Raw genomic sequence first — 23,434 nt, 5'->3', positions numbered from 1 at the left:
GAATTTTGGTTTACCACTCCAAGTTAAAAATAGCTACATGTGCAGCACTGGATGTGTTGAAAGGCCACCATTCCTCAACATTTTATAGTTAATTTCTTTTCATAACACAAAACTATCTCTCATAATAACTCAACTATATTTTGAGCAGCTGCATATACGAAATGGAAGACAAAAAGCCATCTTTGCCGCCAACATAAACTGTCAAACCAATCCACAAAACAACTTAGTAAAAATCGATGGATTTGAGTAAAGAGGCTCTCAGATTTGTCATCCTAGCTGCCAAAACTCTGTGTTTCAATTGCCATTCTCGCATGTATGCATTGAGGCTGCATTACATATCCAGATATCATCATGGGAATTAGCTGGGTTTGTTGCTAAGTTCTCTCCCTTCTCCCTTTGAATGAAAGTCGATGGCCAAGAAGCCTTCAAAGAGTCATGGTAGCAGAATGCAGGATTGGGGCAAACTTTGTGAGACGTTTGTGAGAAGGAGTCTCTACCTGACGATGCTTTAGGGCCAAAACAGATGCAGCAAAGTTAGTGATTAATCTCCATCTTGAAATGTCAAGTTATGCCTGCAAGCAGCCCTGGTTTGGTTCAAGGACATACAGGGAAGCTTCTTGATTCTTTTAAAAAGAAAACCTGTTGAGACAGGATGGAGCACAGAAATGTGTCCCAACCATATAGGTGCCAATAAGACCAGTACTCTGAACCAGCCAGCTGGAACAGAGTACTAGGAAAGGATTAAAAGCCAACAATGGGAGATTTCATTAGTTAGATGCTGAGCAGCTGGAGCTGGGATTGAGTGAAAATCATGGTGAAATCAAGCAATGTAAAGACATCTTTGGCTAAATTCCCCAATCTGGGAAACTCAATATAAAAAGGTGTTCCAGTGGTGGGTCTGATATGTTGCAACAAACTGACGTGTTGACATGTTAGCAACCTGTCCAAAAGAAATTAATTTTTTTCCCATATGGGCCACGTACTGTTTAAAACTCCAGGATTGTTAATATTTCTATTTTGTGTGTTTCTTGGTTGATAAACATTGTTCTTGTTCAGTATAAAAAACAAACTTTTTGGGGTTGTTGTTCCTGAACATTTACCTTGTTATTCCTTTGTTATCAATCCAGGCTTGAGTGGTTTTATAACCAGGCCCAGATTCTATCCCCACAGATCTTTTTAAAGTCCTGCCAAGAGGCCCTGCAGAGTGAAGTAGGCAGGAAATTGTGAAGAGGACCAAACTTTGGCATGGTAACTATCTCTAGGAAAGCCATACGCCCATTTTTCTATATTATAAAAGGCTAGCAGAAATGCTGGGAGCATCATTTCAATTAGTGAATATGAGTGGAGGCAGGAAGGGTTGATCCCAAATTGGGAGGAGTAGCAAACTCTCCAGGAGTTAGAATTGAACAAGATCTGAACATGCTGGAAAAGTGGGCAAGATGCAATTCAATAAGGAGAAGTGCGAAGTTCTACATCTAGCATGCGTACTGGATGGGAGATACACTTCTGGATAGCAGTGTGGGTGAATGAGATCTTGGGTTACTTGTGGACTTAGCCCAGGTTAGCCAAAACGTGTCAGATTTTGGAAGCTGAGAAGGGTTATTCTTGGTCAGTATTTAGATAGCAGACCATCAAAGAATATCAGGGTCATGATGCAAAGGTAGAAAATGGCAATCCCAAGTAAGGTTGCTATAAGTCAGCTGTAAATATATATATATCGCTTTCTCTCTCTGATTGTCATGTCTGTTTTTTTATAATTAAATATTTATATCCCTTTGGCCTTATCCCTTTGGCCTAGGCATGGCTTGAGGCCCTTAGGAAATTACTGAGTTCCCCACCCATCCAAAATTCAAACTAGAGTCTTCCTTATGCATCATCTATATAATATGAATGAATGAATGAATGAATGAATGAATGAATGAATGAATGAATGAATGAATGAATGAATGAATGAATGAATGAATGATGCTTAAGGAAGACTCTACTTTAAAATTTGGATGGGTAGAGAACTCAGTATTTTCCTAAGGGAAATTACTAAGAAAAAGAGTTGGTTTTTATATGCCTCTTTTCTCTACCAGGAGTGGCTTACAATTACCTTAACTTTCCTCTCCCACAACAGACACCCTGTGAGGTAGGTGGGGCTGAGAGAGCCCTGACAAGCCCAAGATCACCCAGCTGGCTACATATATATATAAAATGGGACAGATCCAGCAAAAATGCATTCTGATCACTACACTGGGATCACTGGGGGGAGAAGGCATTGGCATGGAAAACCTTTTTTTGCACCCCAGTTGAGACCACCAATGGAAAAGTGGGGATTGGTGAAGAAGAGCCATGAGGTTGCCTGAGGATCCAGAAGCCAAAAAGAGACCAGCTGATTGAATGAGAAAAGCGGAGCGATAGAGGCAGGTGGACATGTGAGCTGTGGAATCCAATGATCGACATGCCTTTGTGAAAGACCTAGCCTGTTGTAAAAATAAACCCCAAAATTTGAAAATTAGAATGATAATGGAGATTGTACACTAGTGAGGCGTGGAGGAAGGCAGATGCTACAAAATTGGAGGATTGATCTCAATGTGGATAGTAGAGGAGTGGCCTTCTAGCCCCCCCCCCCAAAGGTGTCTGGGGGACTCTGATGGAATCTTTACACTTTTGAATTTATTTTGACAGTGCGAAGAAAGGGAGAAAACCACAGTAAACACATTCTCAAAAAACCTGGAGATTCAGCAAATAGAAAGCAAACTGAGCACTGATGAGGTAAAACAACAATGCAGAATAGAGAAAAAAACCCAATGCCTGTACACAGAGAAAATGGGGCAAAATGCAGATTGAAAAAGAAAGTGTGACAGAAATGCATGGTGAAACAAACAAAAATCACCACATAAAATGCCCAAGTGAGAACAGATCAAAGATGATCAGAAGGCAGAACTGTGGACCTTTTTTTGGGGGGGGGGAGATGAGGTGGAAGAAGGATTTTTAATGAAGCAAGGAGGTCTTCATCAACATCATAAACATTTATTATGAGAAAAGATCAGCCAAGTAGTATAGCAGTGCACATTACAATCAAATATAAAAATAAAATACATGGGTTAAAATTCATAACCTTGTAGGTATACCTGATTATAGATTTTAAAAAGTTATTTAAAAGGTTTGGAATATCTGCTTTCTTACGGTCAAAGCCTCAGCACAGAGGTCATCTCCCTAGATTGGTTTAAAGGTGATCTCCCTAGATTGGTTGCCAAGAAAAAGATATGTATAGAATGTGGGAATGCTCTTATGCCTTGAAGCATGCTTGTTCTTGATTTGCGCTGTCATAATTGGGTTACTCCATTCTAGACTACTCGCAATTGCCTACAAAAGCTAATAGAAATGACTTGCTTGATAAAGAATGATATCAAAGGTTTATCAGGGATTTTTGAATCGTGATGACTTATTAAAATGTGCAAGTCAGCACTTCAACCTGCATGTGAAAACCAGCTCTAAGGGCCAATGGGATGGGAATACTGTCAGGTGAGGCTTTCGGCACTAAAATGGTGGAGTAGCACGAGAATTCAGACCTGGAGGAATGTCCTTCTTGCCACTAGTTTTGAAGGATCAAGAGCCTTCTCAGAATATGAATCTGGGAAACCAGGTCTCCTGGACCAAGGCAGGAAGATGAGTGATAATAGGAATATAATGTAAATCATGTGCACAGCAAACAGGATTATGCAATGAAGGTATTTTGCCTCAGCAACAAATAACATGTTTTGGGAGTTCTGTGTGTGGAATCAAACAAAGTATGCTCACTCCCAGTTTCATTTGGGACCATGGTCAATTCAGGGGGTGGGGGTTAACCCTTTCAGTTTGGTGTAGTGGTTAGGAGTGTGGACTTCTAATCTGGCATGCCCGGTTCAATTCTGCGCTCCCCCACATGCAGCCAGCTGGGTGACCTTGGGCTTGTCACGGCACTGATGAAGCTGTTCTGACCGAGCAGTAATATCAGGGCTCTCTCAGCCTCACCTGCCTCACAGGGTGTCTTGGTGGAAGGCAATTGTAAGCCGCTTTGAGACTCCTTCGGGTAGAGAAAAGCGGCATATAAGAACCAATTCTTCTTCTTCTTTTTTCCCTTCACAATATTTTCCCAGGCTGAAAATGTGTCAGGAAGTCTAGTGGCTGGAGATCTGCCAGAATTACAACTGATCTTCTAGTTGCACCACTAAGTTCACCTGGAGAAAATGGTTGCTTTGGAAGGAGGTACTCCCTGGCATTATATACCAGTTAGGTCCTTCCCCCCCCCCAAAAAAAACCCTACCTACCCCAGGGTACACCCCTAAATGCCAAGGAATTTCCCAAGCAAGAGCTGGCCCCATTGTGAAAACTTTGTGGCTGACAAATAACTTTCTAAAATGGGGCAACTAGCAGCTCTCTGGGGCTGGATGATGGGAAAGCTTAAGTGACTTCTCCCTGTGTACCATGATCCCAAAGTAAAGCAGGCCGAGGAATTAAGTTCCAAGTACAAAACTCCACGTCTGTTGACAGGTCCAGAGTGGGGGACATGTGTCATTGTGGTGTAGTGGTTAAGTATGGTGTAGTAGTGGTTTAAGAGTGGCAGCTTCTAATCTGGCAAGCCAGCTTTGATTTCCCACTCTTCTGCATACAGCCAGCTGGGTGGCCTTGGATCTCATCACAGATCTGATAGAGCTGTTCTCATAGAGCGCTTCTGTCACAGCTCTCTCAGCCTCACCTCCCTCACAGGGTGCCTGTTGTGGGGAGAGGAAGGGAAGTCGATTGTAAGCTGCTTTGAGACTCCTTCAGGCAGTAAAAAGCAGGGTATAAAAGCCAACTCTTCTCCTTCATTGGCCCATGATACCCATCAAGCAAACAAGTTTCCTTCTCCTTACAGTGTCCTTAGAACTGCAACCCTATGTGCAACAATTACCTGTATACTGTAGTTGCTTATTTTGAGAAGCTAACTTTTATTTCATGCAGCCAATAAAGGGCAGCATTGAGGATGTTTTTAATCACAGCATCCTTTTGCATACGCAAGCTCTTGTGTTGGAAACTCTGGCCACCCTATAATTTGCTCAGATCTCTGGCATAAAGGGTAGGCTTTGGCGCTCTCATACAGTTCTTGTAACAAGTACACCATGAACTCTGATGCTAGTCCAGCGAAGCCCTGTGCTTCGAGGTGCAAGTATGCAACCATATTAGTACAGGGTGAAGTGTCCATCTGTGTTGTGTTTTCTAATATGCGTGGGTTTTCTTTGACCTCTCGGAGCTTTAGACGGCTATTTGTATGCCTGTGGTTTACAATGCTGTACCTCTTATCAGAGACACATGTGAATTGTTAGCAGAAGGTAGGACAGGATATTTCTTCCTTTGGTATCCCACTATGAAGTTCTAGCATCCCCCCCCCTCAAGCTGCATTTCTCCTTTCTGCAAGAAACAATGAGCAATAGACACAGTATAAAGTGTAGGGTGAAGCCTTGGCTCAGTTGTAGAGCAGCTGCTTAGTAGGCAGAAAGTCTTGGGTTCAGTCCTCACTATCTCCAGTTAAAAGGATCTGGTTGTTGGTAATGTGAAAGGCCTCAGCTTGAGACCAGGGTCGAGTCTGCACTGGGATTTTTATCCTCTCCAATCCGGAATATACCCCACCCCTCCGCACTTTATTTGATTTTCATTTTGATTTTGGGTGCTTTCAGTTTTCCCTCTGCAATGTCCATGACTGAGTCCGTGGTGACACTACCTTTTTAAAAGCCCCAGTATTACAAGTGTAGATGTTGGCATTTTGCCGGATTAACTTTCTTCCCCTTCTCCATGCCTCCAACACTGATGTATTGTGGTAGTCAGGGTGGTAGTCAGCTGATTGGTCAGGGTATCAGTTCAAACACTGAAGGAAAACTGGGGTTCTCAGTTGCCATTCCCTCACAAGTTTAATTTTTGCATTCATTTTTGGGATCGTTTTTAGGTGACTGCGCTCCAAAAGCCCACTATAAACAGAAATTTGTCTTTTGGAGTCTCTTCTCCCCCTGCCCTGTTTTCTCCAGATGCTGATTCTCCATCACCACCCCTTGTGCAGGCGGAAGAAAAAGACAAATAAACAAGCAGCCTTGTGTTCCACTTGCCCCTCCCACAGTGACCGGGACTGATCAGTGGATCAATCAGTCCTGGGCTGCGGCTCCTCCTCATTCTCCTCCCCGGCTACTGCCTCGGGGGCTGCCCTGCCACTCTGCCGCTGGCTCACCTTTGGTGCTCTCCGGCTGCTGCCATGGCTGGGGCTCCCTCTCGGTGTGGCACTGGGCAGCTGCTGCTGGAAGCGCCCCCCAGCGGGCAGCGGGAAGTCAAGGGTGCCAGCGAGAATGCAAGAGGAGCAGGGGCTCAGGCAGCAGCAATGTCCCTCGGCAAAAGGCTATCCCCCCCCCACAGGCCTCAGTAAAATTTTCAAGCATTGAGCAGTCCCCAAGTCATTTTGCCCACATGGACTTGTGTACGTATTAATATATCTGTGCAACCTCGCCAATGGCTAGAGGGAATACTGATTGGTGTGTACCGAAGCAGTTGTATATTGTTCTGAAGTGGACACCCTTTGTCTGATTTGTGGAATAAACAATAATATCTCTTATGGTTTAGAACAATGAAATCCAGCTGCTGACCAGCTGTGGTCCTCATAAAAGAATATGCTGAGTGACAATTTTTAAAATAAAATGTGGGTTAGAAAGGATAGAAGGGTGTATTTTTCCTATATTAACATAGTTGGTTGGTACTTTTAAAAAGCATTCACAAGAAAGCAGGAGAAAAATAATAATTCTTCTTATCTGGATATTAATTCAGAAGATTTTTCTTTAATAGGCTGATCCTGTTCTACTCCTTAGCAATTTTCTAAGAGACACAGAGAAAGGGAGAATTCTAAACCCGGACAAAACTGGGTATATTTGTGCTGCGTACCTCTACTAGCCAGACAGCAATCCAATGGTTATAGCTTATTTTTATTAACTTCATTTCTGTAATTACATGCCAGCCTAACAAACAAACAAACAACCTCCAGGTGGCTTACAGCCAATAAAATAATGGCTTACTAGTGAAGACGATGTCAAAGAAAAAGGGTCAGGGAAAGGGAAAGAGATATAGAAAATCAGTTACCTGAGGTTGTTTGTCCTTGGAGTTTGTGGCTGGCTGTTGGTTCCCACTGTGAAACAACCATGGCCAGTGGAATGGGTAGGCCTCCCTGAGGTACAAACTTCATGCCAGGGATGGGAATAAATGTGTCTCTCTTGATTTAGGGCAACTCAGACTGTGGCTCTATGTGAACCACTGAATGGGTCTGAGAATGCTTTGTCTCACAGTCCTGACTGGGATAACCCAGGTTAGCCCAATCTCAACAGAAGCTAATCAGGATTGAACCTGATTGGCATTTGGGTGGAAGACCACTGAGAAAGTCAAGGTTGCAGTGCAGAGACAGACAATGGCAAGCCATCTCTGAATACCTCTTGCCTTGAAATCCCCCGTGGAGCCATCATAACTGCTGTGGCAAGAAAGGGAGAGTGTTTCCCAGAATTACAGTTCCGAGTGTTCTTGTGGAAAGAGGAGGAGTATGAAAATAGTTTGTCTGACATTAACTTATTTTCTGTCTCAATAAAATCAGAGTCCAGTAGCACCTTTAACACCAACAAAGATTTATTCAAGGCATGAGCTTTCAAGTGCAAGCGCTCTTCCTCAGACTATGAACTATGACTGTCTGTCTGTCTGTCTGTCTGACTGACTGACTAACTGACTGACTGGTAGTAAAATCTAATTTTAATGAAAACATCTTCCAGATGTCCAGTGAGAAAATACCCACTGATTAACAGCAAGTGAGCAAATATTAAAAGACGCTTACCTGAGAACCGTTAACAGCATGCAAATGCACATGCAAATTAGTTATCAGCCTTCAGGTGGAACCTGGAGAGCTCCATGAGTTAGACCTGGGGCCATTCTGCACCCAAGGGTTCATGCACCTTCAATGCACCTTAGAAGCAGATTTTCCTGTTCTGCACAGGAAAATCCAGCTGCAGAAGCACATGGAAAGTGCATTATCCTCAATGTGCAGAAAACGAGCTGGTCACTGGGCTATGCAGGTCTATTTCCTCGAAGAGGATGGCTGCTTTCAGGGGTAAATGGACTCATCGTCATTGCTGATCTCCATCCACTCTGCAAAAATCCCCAGGAATTTTCCAGCCCACGGTTGGCAAGCGTAACCTAACACAAATGCATACACTGTCATTGTCAGAAAAGAATGTCCTTTCCCCCACAAGCGTGTTCTGTTGCTGTGGGTGTTTATTTCTCAAACTACCCGTCTACAAGCACGGTGTTATAGACAAGGGCATCTGCAACATTTCAGCATGAACAAAAACAGCCATGTTTGAGTTATGGAAGTGCGGAGGGACATCTGAAAGTGCTAACTCCCACCCACCCCCCCGTCCATTTTTTGTTTGCTTTCTCACACTCTTGCAGGTTTTTTTTGAAAAATAGAGACTTGCACACAGCTAAATGGGTTCTTCTTCCTAAATGTTATGACAAAAAATAAATATGCTGTCAGGGCAAATGCTTCTGTTCACAGCATTGGTCTCGGCTCACATTTTTATAACCGTGTCACAATTTGCCCACTCCAAGAAGATGTTTGTTGTAGAAACAGCAGCATCTTGCGAACCAGCCCAACTCCAAAAATAAGGAACACATTTCATGCTTGATGCGTACCACAGATGACTCCTGTTCACAGTTTTGTGGTCAAATGAAGAAAAAGAAGAAAGAGAGAATGGGGGTTTTGTACTCCGCTTTTTACTACTAGAAGGAGTCTCAAAGCAGCTTACAATCGCCTTCCCTTTCTTCTCCCCGAAACAGACACCCTGTGAGGTAGGGGAGGCTGAGAGAGCCCTGATATCACTGCTCGGTCAGAACAGCTTTATCAAGTGCCATGGCGAACCCAGGGTCACTGAGCTGGCTGCGTGCGGAGGAGCGCAGAATCAAACCCAGCTCACCAGATTAGAAGGTCCCCGCTCTTAATCACTACACCAAGGACCTTAGATTGGAAGGTGTTCAGATTCAAGCCCATACTTTATCTAGCTAGATAGGGTTGCTAATTCCAAGCTGGAAAATTCCTAGAGATTTTGATGGTAGGGCCTGGGAAGGCATGGTCTGGGGACGTGAAAGACCTCAGTGGGATATAATGTTGTAGAACCCACCCTCCAAAGTAGTCATTTTCTCCAGGGAATGGATTTATTTATTTATTATATTTATAGACTGCCCTACCCTGCAGCTCAGAGTGGTTTACTTGGAACACAGGAGAATGCAGAGCAATACATCATAACTCAGAAACAATGTTGAAGAAATAACAGTGATAGCAGTGCCAACAGAGATAACATTGGTTCTAATCTGCTCAGTAACTGGTTGAACAACATTAACATGTTAACGATCCCAAGGGCTGTCAGTTCAGATGTTTATTTCATGGGGAGGGGTTCTGGGAGGCCCAGTAGATGTTGTTGGTTCGGTCGACCACAACCAAATGACTGGCAGAAGAGCTCTCTTTTGCAGGCCCTGCGGAAAATACCTCTGGGAGCTCATTCCACCAGGTGGGAGCCAGGATAGAGAAAGCTCTGGCCCTGGTTGAGGTCAGATGAGCTTTCTTGGGGCCAGGGATCACTAGCCAGTTGGAGGTGGTGGAGTGCAGGGCTCTTTGAGGAGTATGGACAATGAGGCGGTCCCTCAGGTACGCTAGGCCCAGACTGCGTATGGCCTTAAAGGTGATTACCAAAACCTTAAGTCTGATCTGGAATTCAACTAGTAGCCAGTGCAGTTGTTGGAGAATGGGCCAGACATGGGACCTCCCTGGTGTTGCGGTGAGGATTGGCCGCTGCATTCTGAATCTCCTGTAGTTTCTAGATCTAGGTTAAAGGTAGGCCTGTGTACAGCAAATTGTAGAAGTCCGGTCTAGAGAGGACTGTCACATGGATCACAGATGCTCCGAGGCAAAGTAGGGCACAAGTAGTTGGCTTGGTGTACTTGGCAGAATGCCAGCTGAGCTACTCTTGTGACCTGTGCCTCCATAGAGAGGGAGGCGACAAGGATCACACTCAGGTTCCTGGCAGGGTTAGACATTGATAGCAGTATACCATGCAGATTGGGCAAGCATGCTTCCTTGCTTGGACCCTTCCTGCCTAGCCAAAGGACTTCTGTCGTTGATGGGCTGAGCTTCAGACAACTCTGTTTGAGCCATGTCATCATTGCTTCCAGGCTTCTAGTTAAGTCTTCTTGGGGAGAATCAGGGTGGCCATCCATCAGGAGGAAAAGATAGGTGTCATCCGCATATTGATGACATCTCAGCCCCAATCTCCATACCAGCTGAGTAAGAGGGCACATGAAGATGTTAAATAAAGTTGGAGAGAGGACCACTCCTTGGGGGACTCCGCATGTGAGTTGGTGGCAGCTTGATTGTCCCTCTCCAATTGCTACCCTCTGTCCACGACCCTGGAGAAAGGAGATCAGCCATTGAGTGCAATCCTGGTGGTGGCGAGGCGATGAGCTAGGAGCTCATGGTCGACTGCTTCGGACAATGGAGTCTATGGTCTTATACTCCACTAAAGTCCCTCCCCTCCCTAATCCTTGTCCTTCCCAGTCAACCCCTCCCCTCCAAAGCCTCCAGGAATTTTCCACTGCGGATCTGGCAACCCTAAGGGTACACCCAACGTGAAGCTATTGTGGTCTTAGGAACTTTAGACAATTGCTTTAATGGCTCACTATGGTTTGTAGGCTTTTAAAAAATCATTTTTCCAATGGTCACTGACTCTTCCCTGTCTCTGGATGGAATAATGGCTACCTTCTTTGTTTATGTCATAGATGTTTCCATTATTCCTGTGGACACCGTCACTCGCCCAGGTTTGGGCCTTTTCCTCAGTGGTTCCCTAGTCTCAGTCTGTGGTTCTGTATTCTCTGGGCGATAGGGAGCACAGCCATCGAAGCAAATCCCGAATGAGAGATTATAATTCATGCTGGGTTCGGTGCAAAAGAACGCCAAAGGAGGGGTGTGCGACCATGGATGCCATGAGCTGTAGGCTTTCATGTATGCTAGTAGTTTCTTATTAGATTAAGACTTAAACACCAGATATTTGTTTCTTGGAAACTCACAAATAATTTCTGGCTTTTATGTTACATTTTTCCTGGGCAAGCTGATGACCCGTTAAAGCCATTTACCATTTCAAAGTTTTTAATTTAGCCCAATCTGTGGCATTAAATGATTGTGTATGATTGATACCCAGAAAGAATCAGCCTGCAATTTGAGCAGGGCTGTAGCCAATCACTCAAACATTTGGACAGGGCAAGAGTACCAATTAACCCCGTCAGTACTGAGGCCCTGAGCGACGTTCTCGTCCCAGAGAAGCATCTTGAAACGATCAACATGTGCAGCCCTCCATTTCTCAGCCAGCCTTCTCAAGATGCAACAATATTTTCTGAGCGCTTGACGTCTATTCCTCACTCCAACACGAGTGTCCTGTTCCTCTCTCGAGTTCCATTCCTCACTAGACTGTCCTCTTAAGAGGGTTTAGCAAAGTTGATCTGCTGATGAGTCAAAATAAGGGGAAATGAACATGAATCTTATTTGGCTTGGCTTGGGGTCATTTTTGTTTAACGTTTCTTTCTTTTAATTTTTTTACATCAGATTCTTGCTTTATTTCCACCTGTGTTGAGAGGAGATGCACTTCTGCCATTAACCTTTTTTTTTGTTTTGTTTTTTACCCAACTGGGATGAAATTCATAGGGGCTACACCACTCGCCCAGGGATTCTCACTTCCAAATTTCAGGCAGGGAAAAGAAAAGCACACTTGACTTAGAGGCAATTCAGATCCTCCCTTGGATGGGGTCACCTGAGTTTTGTCATATATTGCCTGCCTCTCTCACTGAGACTCAAGGCAGATTATTCTCTTCCACTCACACACACACCCTTTATCAGAATGCATCCCCAAAAAACTTGTTTTGCACATTATGCAAAATGATAGGCATACGGGGGTGGGGGGCGTTCCAGGGTTTCCAGCGCCTTTCTGGAAACATAACATGCAATGTTGCCATTTGTATTCCAACAAATTTATAGGCTCCGCTTAATCTTCTTTTGTTCATTGCTTATCAGCAAAAGACACTTTCATCAGCTTGCCTACTGAATATTTGCAAACTGCAGCACCAAAACGGAGTTACACTGACTTTGGAACACCAAAAGAATAATTATATTTTGTATGCCTGAGGAGGTGTCCTTGAAATGTGTGCCACATCCAGAAATTACGTGGCATACGTATGTGTACTTTTCTTGTTCCTTATTTGTAAAAGGGCTTTGAATTTTGCTGATTCTTCTGATTGTGTATAAGATTGGTTTGCTGCATATCTGTATATTTTCATATATTGTGTTTTCATTGTTTGTTACGGGATATTTATCATATATTGATATCATGTTGTGTTGTTGTTTTTTTATCGTATTCTAGGATTTTCACAGTGTTGTCCCTGGCCTAAGGAAGTTTAGGGCTGATCCTGTGTTGAGCAGGGGGTTGGACTAGATGGCCTGTATGGCCCCTTCCAACTCTATGATTCTATGATTCTATGAAGTTTGCCTGGCGTTGACCCGGGCCATAGCCTCTGCTACACGCAAGACTCCCCATTTCAGAGACACTTTTCCTAAAGCTTTCAACCCAGAGCCTAGCATCTGTGATGCTCAGTGCCAATCATCCAATTAAGATTTTGTAGCAGCCCGCATTCTTTTGAGGAACTCAGTCTGGGAAGAATAGTGTGCCCGATAATCTTAATGTGATATAAGACAAATAAGTTTTGAAATCTGTTTTGAAAGTACACTTTTGAAACGTGCTCCAAAGACTTTTAACACAAATCAGGGGTTGTTTGTGTAAGAAAATTACCTTTTAAAAGTTTACCCTCCCCTTCCCCCCGCCCTTTGCCTTTCCATTCCGGTGCTGCTCACACAAGAAGCTAATCGTTCTCATTTATTATTGGAAACTAAATACAGTAAATCTTTTTCTGCATGCTCATGTAAACATACAAGCATAAATACACTTTTGGAGTCCCCCCGCGCTATCGCCGAGACATTAACCCCAAATCCATTTAGAGAGTGTCACGACCAAATCCCAGGGGCATTTTTGCCATAGATTAAAGAGAGAAATAGAAGCAAGATGAGAGAGAAAAGTAAGCAAAACAAAGCCATTAAGTAAATCAGAGTTAGAAGCAAAAATGCCATGTGCAACCAATTTAGAAATGTCAACACGTCTGGCGGGCAAGATCCTTCCTCGTGTATTCACACGATAAATATTTTTTTATATGTAAACTATACATTATCATGTATGAGTCAATTTTGTTGAAATAACATTTAGGGCCATTATAGATCATCTGGACATTGGGAACATTCCTATCTATCTGAACGCCTTCTACAATTGGAATTTTGGCCATCGGAGACGATCTCTGGGTTGGAGAATGTGCTGTATTTGTCTGTACTAGATAACAGTAGATTAGCAGACCCAGGAACAGGTTTCTTGCTTCTCAGCTCTGAATTCTCAAGGGAGGAAACTACCAATTGAAGAAGGGAAAATGGAAAACAAATTTAACTTTGGTTTCTTGAATGCACAGAATAAAACCTATTTTGTTATCTTAAATTTTAAAAAAATAGACTCAAGTCAGGATATGGAAAGTTGCCTTTAGGATATAAACATTGCAGTCCTAAGCAGAGTTGCCGCCTTTTAAATCCATTGAATTCCACTGGTGTCTGAGGATTCCCTTGCTGCCGGGCAAGTGAGGGGGCAATTCGGGTCTGCGTCCGAAAAGGAAAATTTCAGTGTGGAAACGGAGGAAATGAACGTTTGCACGTATATAGGCTAGATATCAGGGGAAAAAATTTCACAGTCAGAGTAGTTCAGCAGTGGAATAGGCTGCCTAAGGAGGTGGTGAGCTCCCCCTCACTGGCAGTCTTCAAGCAAAGGTTGGATACACACTTTTCTTGGATGCTTTAGGATGCTTTGGGCTGATCCTGCGTTGAGCAGGGGGTTGGACTAGATGGCCTGTATGGCCCCTTCCAACTCTATGATTCTATGATTCTATATGTTTTCAGCAGGGACTTTTCCTATGAAAGGGAACAAGTCAAAGTCATTTTAGGAGAGACCAAGACAAAGGAAGACCAAAGGGATAGGTAGAGGTGGTGTCAATTTATAAAAGAACAATACGGCTTCATTCTTTCCTGCTTAAGAAGTATGACTCGCAATATTCCCCTCTTCTCATTGCTATCGTTATTGGTTGGCTTACATAGGCAAATAGACAGAGACACGAGGCATGATAAAACTAGTTCCAACAAAGAACATAAGAAGAGCTCTGCTGGATAAGACCAGTGGTCCATCCAGCCCAGCATCCTGTTTCACTCAGGACAATTCTGCACAGACGGAAAAAGCAGAGAGGGCTGTCATACAGCAGGACTAATCCCCGCTTCCACATGACATGGCTGCTGGGGTGGGCTTCTCCCAGACCCGATGAGCATTAGACTGCTGTTGCCCCCACTTTGAGGGAACACGGATATTTTCCAAGTTCCCTTAAATGTTTTGGGGGCCCACGGGGCCTAGCTCAGTGAAGGTCCATGTGGATGCAGAAGCCTGGGAGGGGAAATCTTTTTCTCTGTCCCTCCTCCCTGCATTATTCTTCCCTTTTTATACTTCTATTTCCTCCCCATGTCCTGCCATGCAATATTTGCTCCTCACTCACTAGCCCAATGCCCTCTCTCCCATCCTCAACCGTTCCAGTTGCTGACCGCTCATTGTGGTTTAGGCCGTTCCACCTCACAGCATGCGCTGTCTCCCCGTCTCCAGTGCCCCCCCCCCAGCCATGCACATCTTCCACCACTTTGTCCCGCCACTCCCCACTTGGTTCCGCAGTCTGCAACTGCTTTCATTCGCCCTTTCCCCTCCGTTGACATTTTCAAGTTAAAAAGACAACGGCAGTGATTATAAAAAGAACAAATTCTTTCAGCGTTTTTTTAAAAACACTGTTGAAGTGTTTGTACCATACAAAGAATTGCTCAGTTGTTTTTAAATCTTGCAGTTGCTTCATAAAGAGAGAGGAGACACATAGCAAGGGCCTGTGCTTGGTTACTCAGAAGCAAGTTGCACAGAGATCAGGGAGTGTCCAAGTAAATGGGCATCGGGCTGCAGCCTTGGACACTTGGTTTAAATTCAAAACTGACTTTTGCAAGCAAAGAGGATCAAGCAAAATGGCCCAGCAGTCACCGAATACTACTGGAAACCAATTCATTTATGTAGAACAGATTCGGTCCACCACTTTACCTTTAAAGAAGATAAAATAATGAGGCTGAAGGAATAGATACCACAAGAAATATTTTTCAGATGATTTTTTACCACCCCCTGGGAATGTACTGACTTCAAAAGACTCCAAAGTTTGGCTGTGATAACCATCCAAGCTTTTAGGTGTTTGTCAAGTTTAGTCCAACCCTTTTAAACATTTTAAAGTCTCTAGTACTAGGCCAGAATCGTAGTAACAACAGTCTGCCTTGCAGGATTTTGGCCTTCTAGCTGCCCGTCTCTGCCAGAACCAGGGAAAGCAAAGGCACGCAAATGCTAACTTTGTTATTACTTTTTAACTTAAACCTCTTTCCTCCCGACTCTAACCTGAACAAAACAACCCAGCTCCGATTCCATGTGAGTTTCAGTGGAAAGCCTGCATCGGTTTTAATTCTATCACAATTTATTATCTCATCCCTCATTTTCAAAATCCGACATACTTTTGCTCATCTTCTGAGTAGAAACAGATGTTGAGAGCCTTGCGAATCGACTCGAGAGAGGAAGGAGAAAGTTGGGGATCGAGGATGAGCCTAGAGCAGGGGTAGTCAAACTGCGGACCTCCAGATGTCCATGGACTACAATTCCCAGGAGCCCCTGCCAGCGAATGCTGGCAGGGGCTTCTGGGAATTGTAGTCCATGGACATCTGGAGGGCCGCAGTTTGACTACCCCTGGCCTAGAGCTTCTCGATGTGGAAGGGGCTTAAGACTGCAACTTAGGCAGAGGGCCTGCAAGCAGAGGGCCATGCCAGTGGAAGGTGGTTATGGATTCCTCCCCCTTAGCCCAAGAGCGGCCTGTGAACCTGGAAAAACTCTGCTAAGGGCTGAGGGACTCGTATGGGTAAAAAGCAACACGGAACCAGCAGCTGCCCCGACAACAGGAAAGTGAATGCATGAGCCTGCCTGATACTGAAAGCCAGAACATACAGGGAATGTAAACTGGCTCAGTCTCTCCCCCCACCCACCCTCGGAGCACTCATCTGTGTTGCATGGCTTTTCATCCATGCATATCACCTTTCTTAGGCTCAGGAGCAGCCTCTGGGGGAAAAGAAACACTCACCATCTGCTGTCACAGTGATATACAGTAGCTCACCCATAGATCAGTTGCCGCTACGTGATGGGGCTCCATATGGTCTCTACCGATGGCTCAGGAATGCACAGCAAGCGTAGTACCAGCAGGCAGGCATCGCATGTACCATGAATGGGATGGCTGGCCACCAGGGGTAGCCTGGACTATGCTGAGCTTGTCAGAGTTTGGAAGCTAAGCAGGGTTGGTGATGGTCAGTTGTGGGATGGGAGACCAACAAGGGAGAGGGTGGTCGCTATGCAGAGGGAAGCCGTGGCAAACCAGCCATGCTAATCTCTTGTGTTGAAAGCCCCAGAAGGTTGCATCCTCCAATACTATTACGGGTGCTGCTTCAATGTAAAAAAAATAAAATAAAATAACAGGTACCATAGGGAAATGTCCTCAGATGCTGTTATTGAACTACCTTTTGAGGTAAACTCCCTGCCATGGACAGTGATCTTCTGTGCACCATTTCAAGCAATATCAGTTTTGACATCTGTATGAGCCGCATTCTTCAGACAATGCAGTAGAGAAGGGACCATGGCTCAGTGGTAGAGCACCTGCATAGTGTGTGGAAGGTCCTCCTTTCAATCCCTTGGATCTCCAGTGAAAAGAGTCAGGTCACCAGTGATGGGGATGGAAGGGGGCATGGTATAGCCTGATCTTTTTAGATCTCAGAAGCTAAGCACAGTCAGTGCTTGGAATGGAAACCACAACGGAAGGTTCTGCAGAGGAAGGCAAGGGCAAACCATCTCTGCTTCTCACTTGCCTTGAAAGACCCTGGCTGGGGTCGCCATAGGCCTAAGCTAAGCAGGGTTGGTACCTGGAAAGGAGACCACCAAGGAAAACTCTGCAGACGGAGACACTGATGAACCGTCTTTCCTTTTCACTTGCCCTGAAAGCCCCATCAGCAGGCAGTGGCTTGATGGCACTTTACGCACCCATCGGGTGATGTGCAATGCCTCTGCTGTAGCAAGCCACTAGACCAGGGGTAGGCAAACTATGGCAAATGCTGGCAGGGGCTCATGGGAATTGTAGTCCATGGACATCTGGAGGGCCACAGTTTGCCTACCCCTGCATTAGACGATACTAACTTGATCGTTCAATGATCTGATAGTTTCAAAATAAGGCAGCTTCTTGTGTTCCAAAGAGCAGCAGCTGCATTTGCTGGTGGCCAATATTGGCTTGAATTTAATTTTTTTTTAAACTGATGCAATTGACAGAGTCTGGCTGGAGAATCAGCCTAACGGAGGATGTCATGTAAGCCCCAAGGTCAGGATATGCATCATGTTAACCTGACTTTTAAAAAAAGCATTTTGTGAGTCTTGCCATTTGGGAACCTTGGAGTCCAACCATTTGGAGAGGGGAGGGGGGGGACCCAATCATGCCTTATGAATAAACAAATCTACTAGCCAATGAAACAAATTGCCAAAATAAACCTGTCCATCATTTTAAAAAATGGCATGCCAGTCAATGGGACAGCCAATCATACGGGAAGATTAATAAAAGAGTTCAAGCCTGACACTGCTGCTTTACAGCCATTCAGTTTCATGCTGCCTCTGTGTGGTGGCATGAAAACAGCCTTCAGACCTCTCAGTCTTGATCTATATGAAAATAATGTTATACTTTCTTTAAGACTTGGGGATAGCCCTAAAGATGTATCAGCCTCCTAAGCTGGATGGTTCAGCCTAGCCCTACCTAATATGATCGAGGAAGCTAAGCAAGGCTGGCCTTGATTAAAATTTGGATGGGGACCCATCAAGGAAGGCAGGGGCAGGTAAAGGCAACCAACTTTTACTTGCCTCAAAACTTCCTGGCTAGCAAAGTTAACTTTACAGCATCTGGATATTCTTTTCATTATTGCATTGAAACTGGTTTATTATCGTTTCCGGAACTCAGCGAGCAGGTTTCCGTTTCACGTGACCACCGCTGCTGATTTGTGAAGTGTTCTGCTTGTATTTCTTAATTTTGGTTTTTAAGACAGGGGGGTTTTGTGTGAAAGTTTATTGTGCAATGCTCTGGGTACCTCGATAGAAAATGGCTTGATACAAGAAGGTTGAAATTTTCCAAACTTCCTTACTTCGAAGGGCAGCGTCTGCAATTACTCTGTAGCTGAAGGACTGCATTATGTATTTGGCACATCATTTCCCCTCTGCTTCCTGTCATGCAATTAACCTGCAAATTCCAGGTTCAGGGGGGCAACCACAGAGCGTGAAGACTAGAGATTCACAACGCAACAGTGTGCTTCAAGATCTATGTGGATGATCACGAGGAGAGGGTCTTTGGCAGACAGGCTAAGTGCCTTCTTGAAATACAAATGTCAATCACTGAACAGAGTTAGGTGGTTGTGTAAGTTAGTCTGCTTTGTCCAGGAGCAGCCCATTCAGAGCATGATAGCTAAAAATACAGTGTGACTTCCTCAGCACCTTTCAATATTGCTTAATATTTTTCTTGCTAGTACCTAAACCCTAAGTTCACCACTGTCAGGAGCCTCAGGAGAACAAGAAGAATTTGTAAGGTTTTTCTTTGTTTTCGCTATATTTTGTAACCATCACCTTATCAGTAATACCTGAGCAATCACTAAACATTATAAATGTCCAGCCCACGTCCAGGCTATGCTGAGGCAGCTGCATTAGTTATGAATTAGCTTCCAATCAGGTTCAAGGTTCTGGTTCTTGCCTTTAAGGCCATCCGTGTCTGCATATGGAGGAGGAGTCAGGAATCAAACCCATCTCTTGAGATTAGAGGCTGCTGCTCTAAGCCCTTCACCACACTGGATCTCAAGATCCAACGGGAAGTGGGGGAGGGCCATAACCCAGCTAGCACCCATTGTATTGCTGGGTACAACGGGCTTTGCCTCTAGTCTTTAATAAACACCACCTTGAACACACACAATCTGTTTCTGCCTGGGCACCTTCCTTGAACCTGAGAGCAGAGTCTGGCTGGTCCAGCCTCTGAAAAGTAAGACGTGTTTATTCTGTATTTATATATGATAACGCTTGTCTCAAATGAGGTAGCCCAGTAGTCCAAATAGAAGTTGAAGTAGACCAAGCAGTCTACTACAACTTAGCTCTGCTTAGCTTATCCTTCATAGTTTTAGCCAAATTAATTTATATGTAGAATTAGAGCATTCTAACTATTTCAAATACATTAGATTGCATTTTTGTGCTTGCATTCATTCATTCACACGTTTGGCTTCCCCCAGTTGCCCCTTTTGAACTTCAAAAAACTAATGTTGAGGGATACACATACTGCATAGGATGGAAATCGTAGAGAGGTGGTGGACAGGCAGAAGTGGGAGGATTGGGGGGGGGACATTATCATGGGAGGTTTTTTTTAAATGCAGTCTTATATACTTACTGGAAGTATTTACTGAAAGTGACAAAGGGCTATTCTAGGAACAGCTGGAAATTCTATGGTAGAACCATAGAGTTTATGACAATTTCTAGAGCTGTACTTTGGTAGATGAAGCTGAATTTTTAAAAAACCAATTCTCCCACCACTGCCCCAAGTGGAAGCAACCACAGGATCTGAGGCAGGGATTCTCCACTCCACCTGACATTGGGCAGGCCAACGTAAAGAGGACAGGGAATCAGGCAAACTCTTGACTGTACTGCCAGTACAGTTAGCTTCTGCTAACAAAAGCAACTCCACTGGTGCAAGAGAACTGCAATTTTACCTATCCAGAGTTTCAGGTCCCCAACTGCCCAAATGTTTTTACCTGCATATGCTAGGGATCGAACCTGGGACTTCTGCATGCAAAGCCCTGCCCCAAACATAGGTGGAGGAGGATGTGTGCACTACAACTGCTCATAGCATTTCACACTTCCAAGGATTCATGTTTGGGTTCCAAAAACAGGACTCATAGCTAAGATCCGTAAGTCGTGGCTCAAATGAAGTCCTGCTTGTAGAAAACATCCAGGGATGACCATAAGTCAATAGCCAAGCATGTGCATTGTATCCTGGAGGGTCTACTTTCAATCGCTAGCATCTTCAGCTTTAAAAAATGAACTGGCCTGTGATTCAAGAGAGAAGAAAGAAGCCAATGGAGGTTATAGGGAAAGTAGAGCAAACTGATCTGACTCCGTAAAAGGCAGCTTCACATATATACTTGTGTCAGACTGATATTTTACTGGCCTCCTAGCTTTCCCCCCCTCCCCTACTGCCAAAGGGCACAGATACACATTCTTAAGTTATAATAAGTAAATTTAATTTCCCAATGCATACTCCGCCTGTGCCATAATTGGTTGTGTGCTCAGTGACTGAGCTGTGTGACAGTCTAGCAACGGCCTCGATGAATCAAAAACACAGACGGCAGCGTGCGGTAGAGGCTGGCTTCAGAAACAGGAGAAATTTGCCTGTGACCATTTTGGCAAGCGCACAGCTGGAAAGACAAATGTTGTCATAACCTCCACCCCCTGGAATCTGGTTGTCGGTTTAGTTAACATATCCCCTGGCTATTTGAACTGGTCACTTAAGAAGTCAACAGCAAGTCAAAGCTGTCATGTATTCCCTCCCCCCCCCGAGGGATTTTGTTCCCCCACCCCCACCGACAGATGTTTCCCCTGCATCCGTGTTTATGAATCAAACCCAAATCCTTTTGGTGCATGCATACCGAAAAATCAGTAGCAGAAGAGTGCCCACTTCTTTTAACTCTGACAGCATGAAATTCCGCCAAAAAAGAAAGGAACCCAAATGTTTTCGATCAGCCGCTTTTGAACTTTTCTAGTCCTTTTGCAGACATTACAACTATGTGGGCCAAGAGCCTACCAACTAGAGCTACTGGCATCCAAAGGGGGCCTGGATATCTCCAGGAACTCCCACTGAGCTCCAGACTACAGGGATCCATCCCCCCTGGAAGAAATGGCGGTTTGGAGGGTTGTCACTATTGTGTCACTTCCCTGATCAACTCCTTCCCATCTCCAAACTCCATCTTCCCCCGGATGTACCTGCAATTTTTCCAGGAACCAGGAACCTTGCCTATGTGAGCAGTCTCTCATAGAATCATAAAATCATAGAAGGGATCTCATCATTGGAAGGGATCTCATGGGTCATCTAGTCCAACCCCCTGCACTATGCAGGACACTCACATCCCAATTACTCATCTATTGTAACCTGCCACCCCTTTGCCTTCACAGAATCAGCCTCTCCGTCAGCTTGCTATCTAGCCTTTGTTTAAAAATCTCTAAAGATGGAGAACCCACCACCTCCCGTGGAAGCCTGTTGCACTGAGAAACCACTCTAACTGTCAGGAACTTCTTCTGGATGTTTAGATGTAATTTCTTTTGAATTAATTTCATCCCATTCATTTTGGTCTGTCCCTCTGGGGCAAGTGAGAACAATTCAGCTCCATCCTCCATATGGTACCCTTTTAAATACTTGGAAATGGTTATCAGATCCCCTCTCAGTCGTCTCCCCTATAGGCTAAACAGACCAAGCTCCCCCAATCTTTCTTCATATGTCTTGGTCTCCAAACCTCTCACCATCTTTGTTGCCCTCCTCTCGACACGTTCCAGTTTGTCAACATCTCTCTTCAGCTGGGGTGCCCAAAACTGAACACAGTACTCCAAGTGAGGCCGAACCACAGCAGAGTAAAGCAGTACTATCACCTCCCGTGATCTGGACACGATACTCCGTTTTATACAGACCAAAATCCCATTTGCCTTTTTAGCCACTGAGTCACACTGCGAACTCATGTTCAATGTATGGTCTACTAAGACTCGTAGACTACTGCCAAGACAAGTCTCCCCCATCTTATATTGGTGTATTTGGTTTTTCCTACCTAAATGCAAAACTTTACACTGAACTTCATTTTATTCAGTTTAGCCCACTTCTCGAGCCTATCAAGATCATCATGTATTCTGTTGCTGTCTTCAGTTGTGTTTGCTACCCCTCCCAGTTTAGTATCATCTGCAAATTTAATAAGTATCCCCTCTAATCCCTCATCCAAATAATTTATAAATATATTGAACAACATAGGCCCCAGGACAGATCCTTGGGGTACTCCACTTGTCACTCTTTTCAAAGAAGATGCTGAACCATTAACAAGTACCCTCTGTGTACGATTTGTCAACCAGCTATTGATCCACCTGACAGAATTAGGATCCATACCGCATTTTACCAACTTATGAACAAGAATATCATGTGGAACCTTATCAAAAGCTTTACTGAAATCCAGATAAACTATGTCCACAGCATTCCCCTGTTCCAGCAAGGTAGTCACTTTCTTGAAAAGAGAGATAAGGTTGGTCTGACATGACTTGTTCTTGCGAAACCCGTGCTGAGTCTTAGAAATCACAGCTCTCAGTTCCAGCTGCTCAAGGACCAAGTGTTTGATTATTTGTTCCAAAATTTTGCCAGCTACAGATGTCAAGCTGACGGGTCATTTGGCACCTCACCTGTTCTCCAAGAAGTGTCAAAAATAATGGACAGAGGTTCAGAGATGACATCTGCAAGTTCTTTTGGTACCCTTAGATGCAGTTCATCTGGCTCAGAAGAATTTGTTTCATTTAAAGAAACTAGGTGTTTGTGAATTACTCCCAGTGATCCTAGGCCACCATTCCCGTCCCCCATGTTGTGTTACGTTTTTGCCACATTGATCACTGTTTCCCTCACAAGAGAAGACCGAGGAGAAATAGAAGTTAAGCAGTTCAGCCCTCTCTTCATCATCTGTTATAATTTCACTTTCTTGTCCTCGCAGTGGTCCTAGGGTATCCCTATTCTTTTTCTTGCTTGAAATATAACTAAAGAAGCCTTTTTTGTTATGTTTAGCAATTCTTGCTAGCCTGAGCTCATATTGAGCTTTAGCTTTTCTAACACTCCCCCTACAATTATTGGTTGTTTGTTTATACTTATCCTTGGTAATAAGGCCTTCCTTCCATTTCCTAAATGACTCTTTTTATTCCTCAAATCTTTTGACAATTGCTTATGGAGCCAACTTGGCTTCCTTAGGCTCCTTCCATCTTTTCTTCTCAAGGAAATTGTTTGTGTTTGAGCCTTCAGTATTTCACTTTTAAGAAACTCCCAGCCCTCT

This window comes from Paroedura picta, chromosome 7 (genome assembly GCF_049243985.1).
Source record: "Paroedura picta isolate Pp20150507F chromosome 7, Ppicta_v3.0, whole genome shotgun sequence".
NCBI classification, from domain to species: domain Eukaryota; kingdom Metazoa; phylum Chordata; class Lepidosauria; order Squamata; family Gekkonidae; genus Paroedura; species Paroedura picta.
This window is presented reverse-complemented; position numbering follows the sequence as displayed.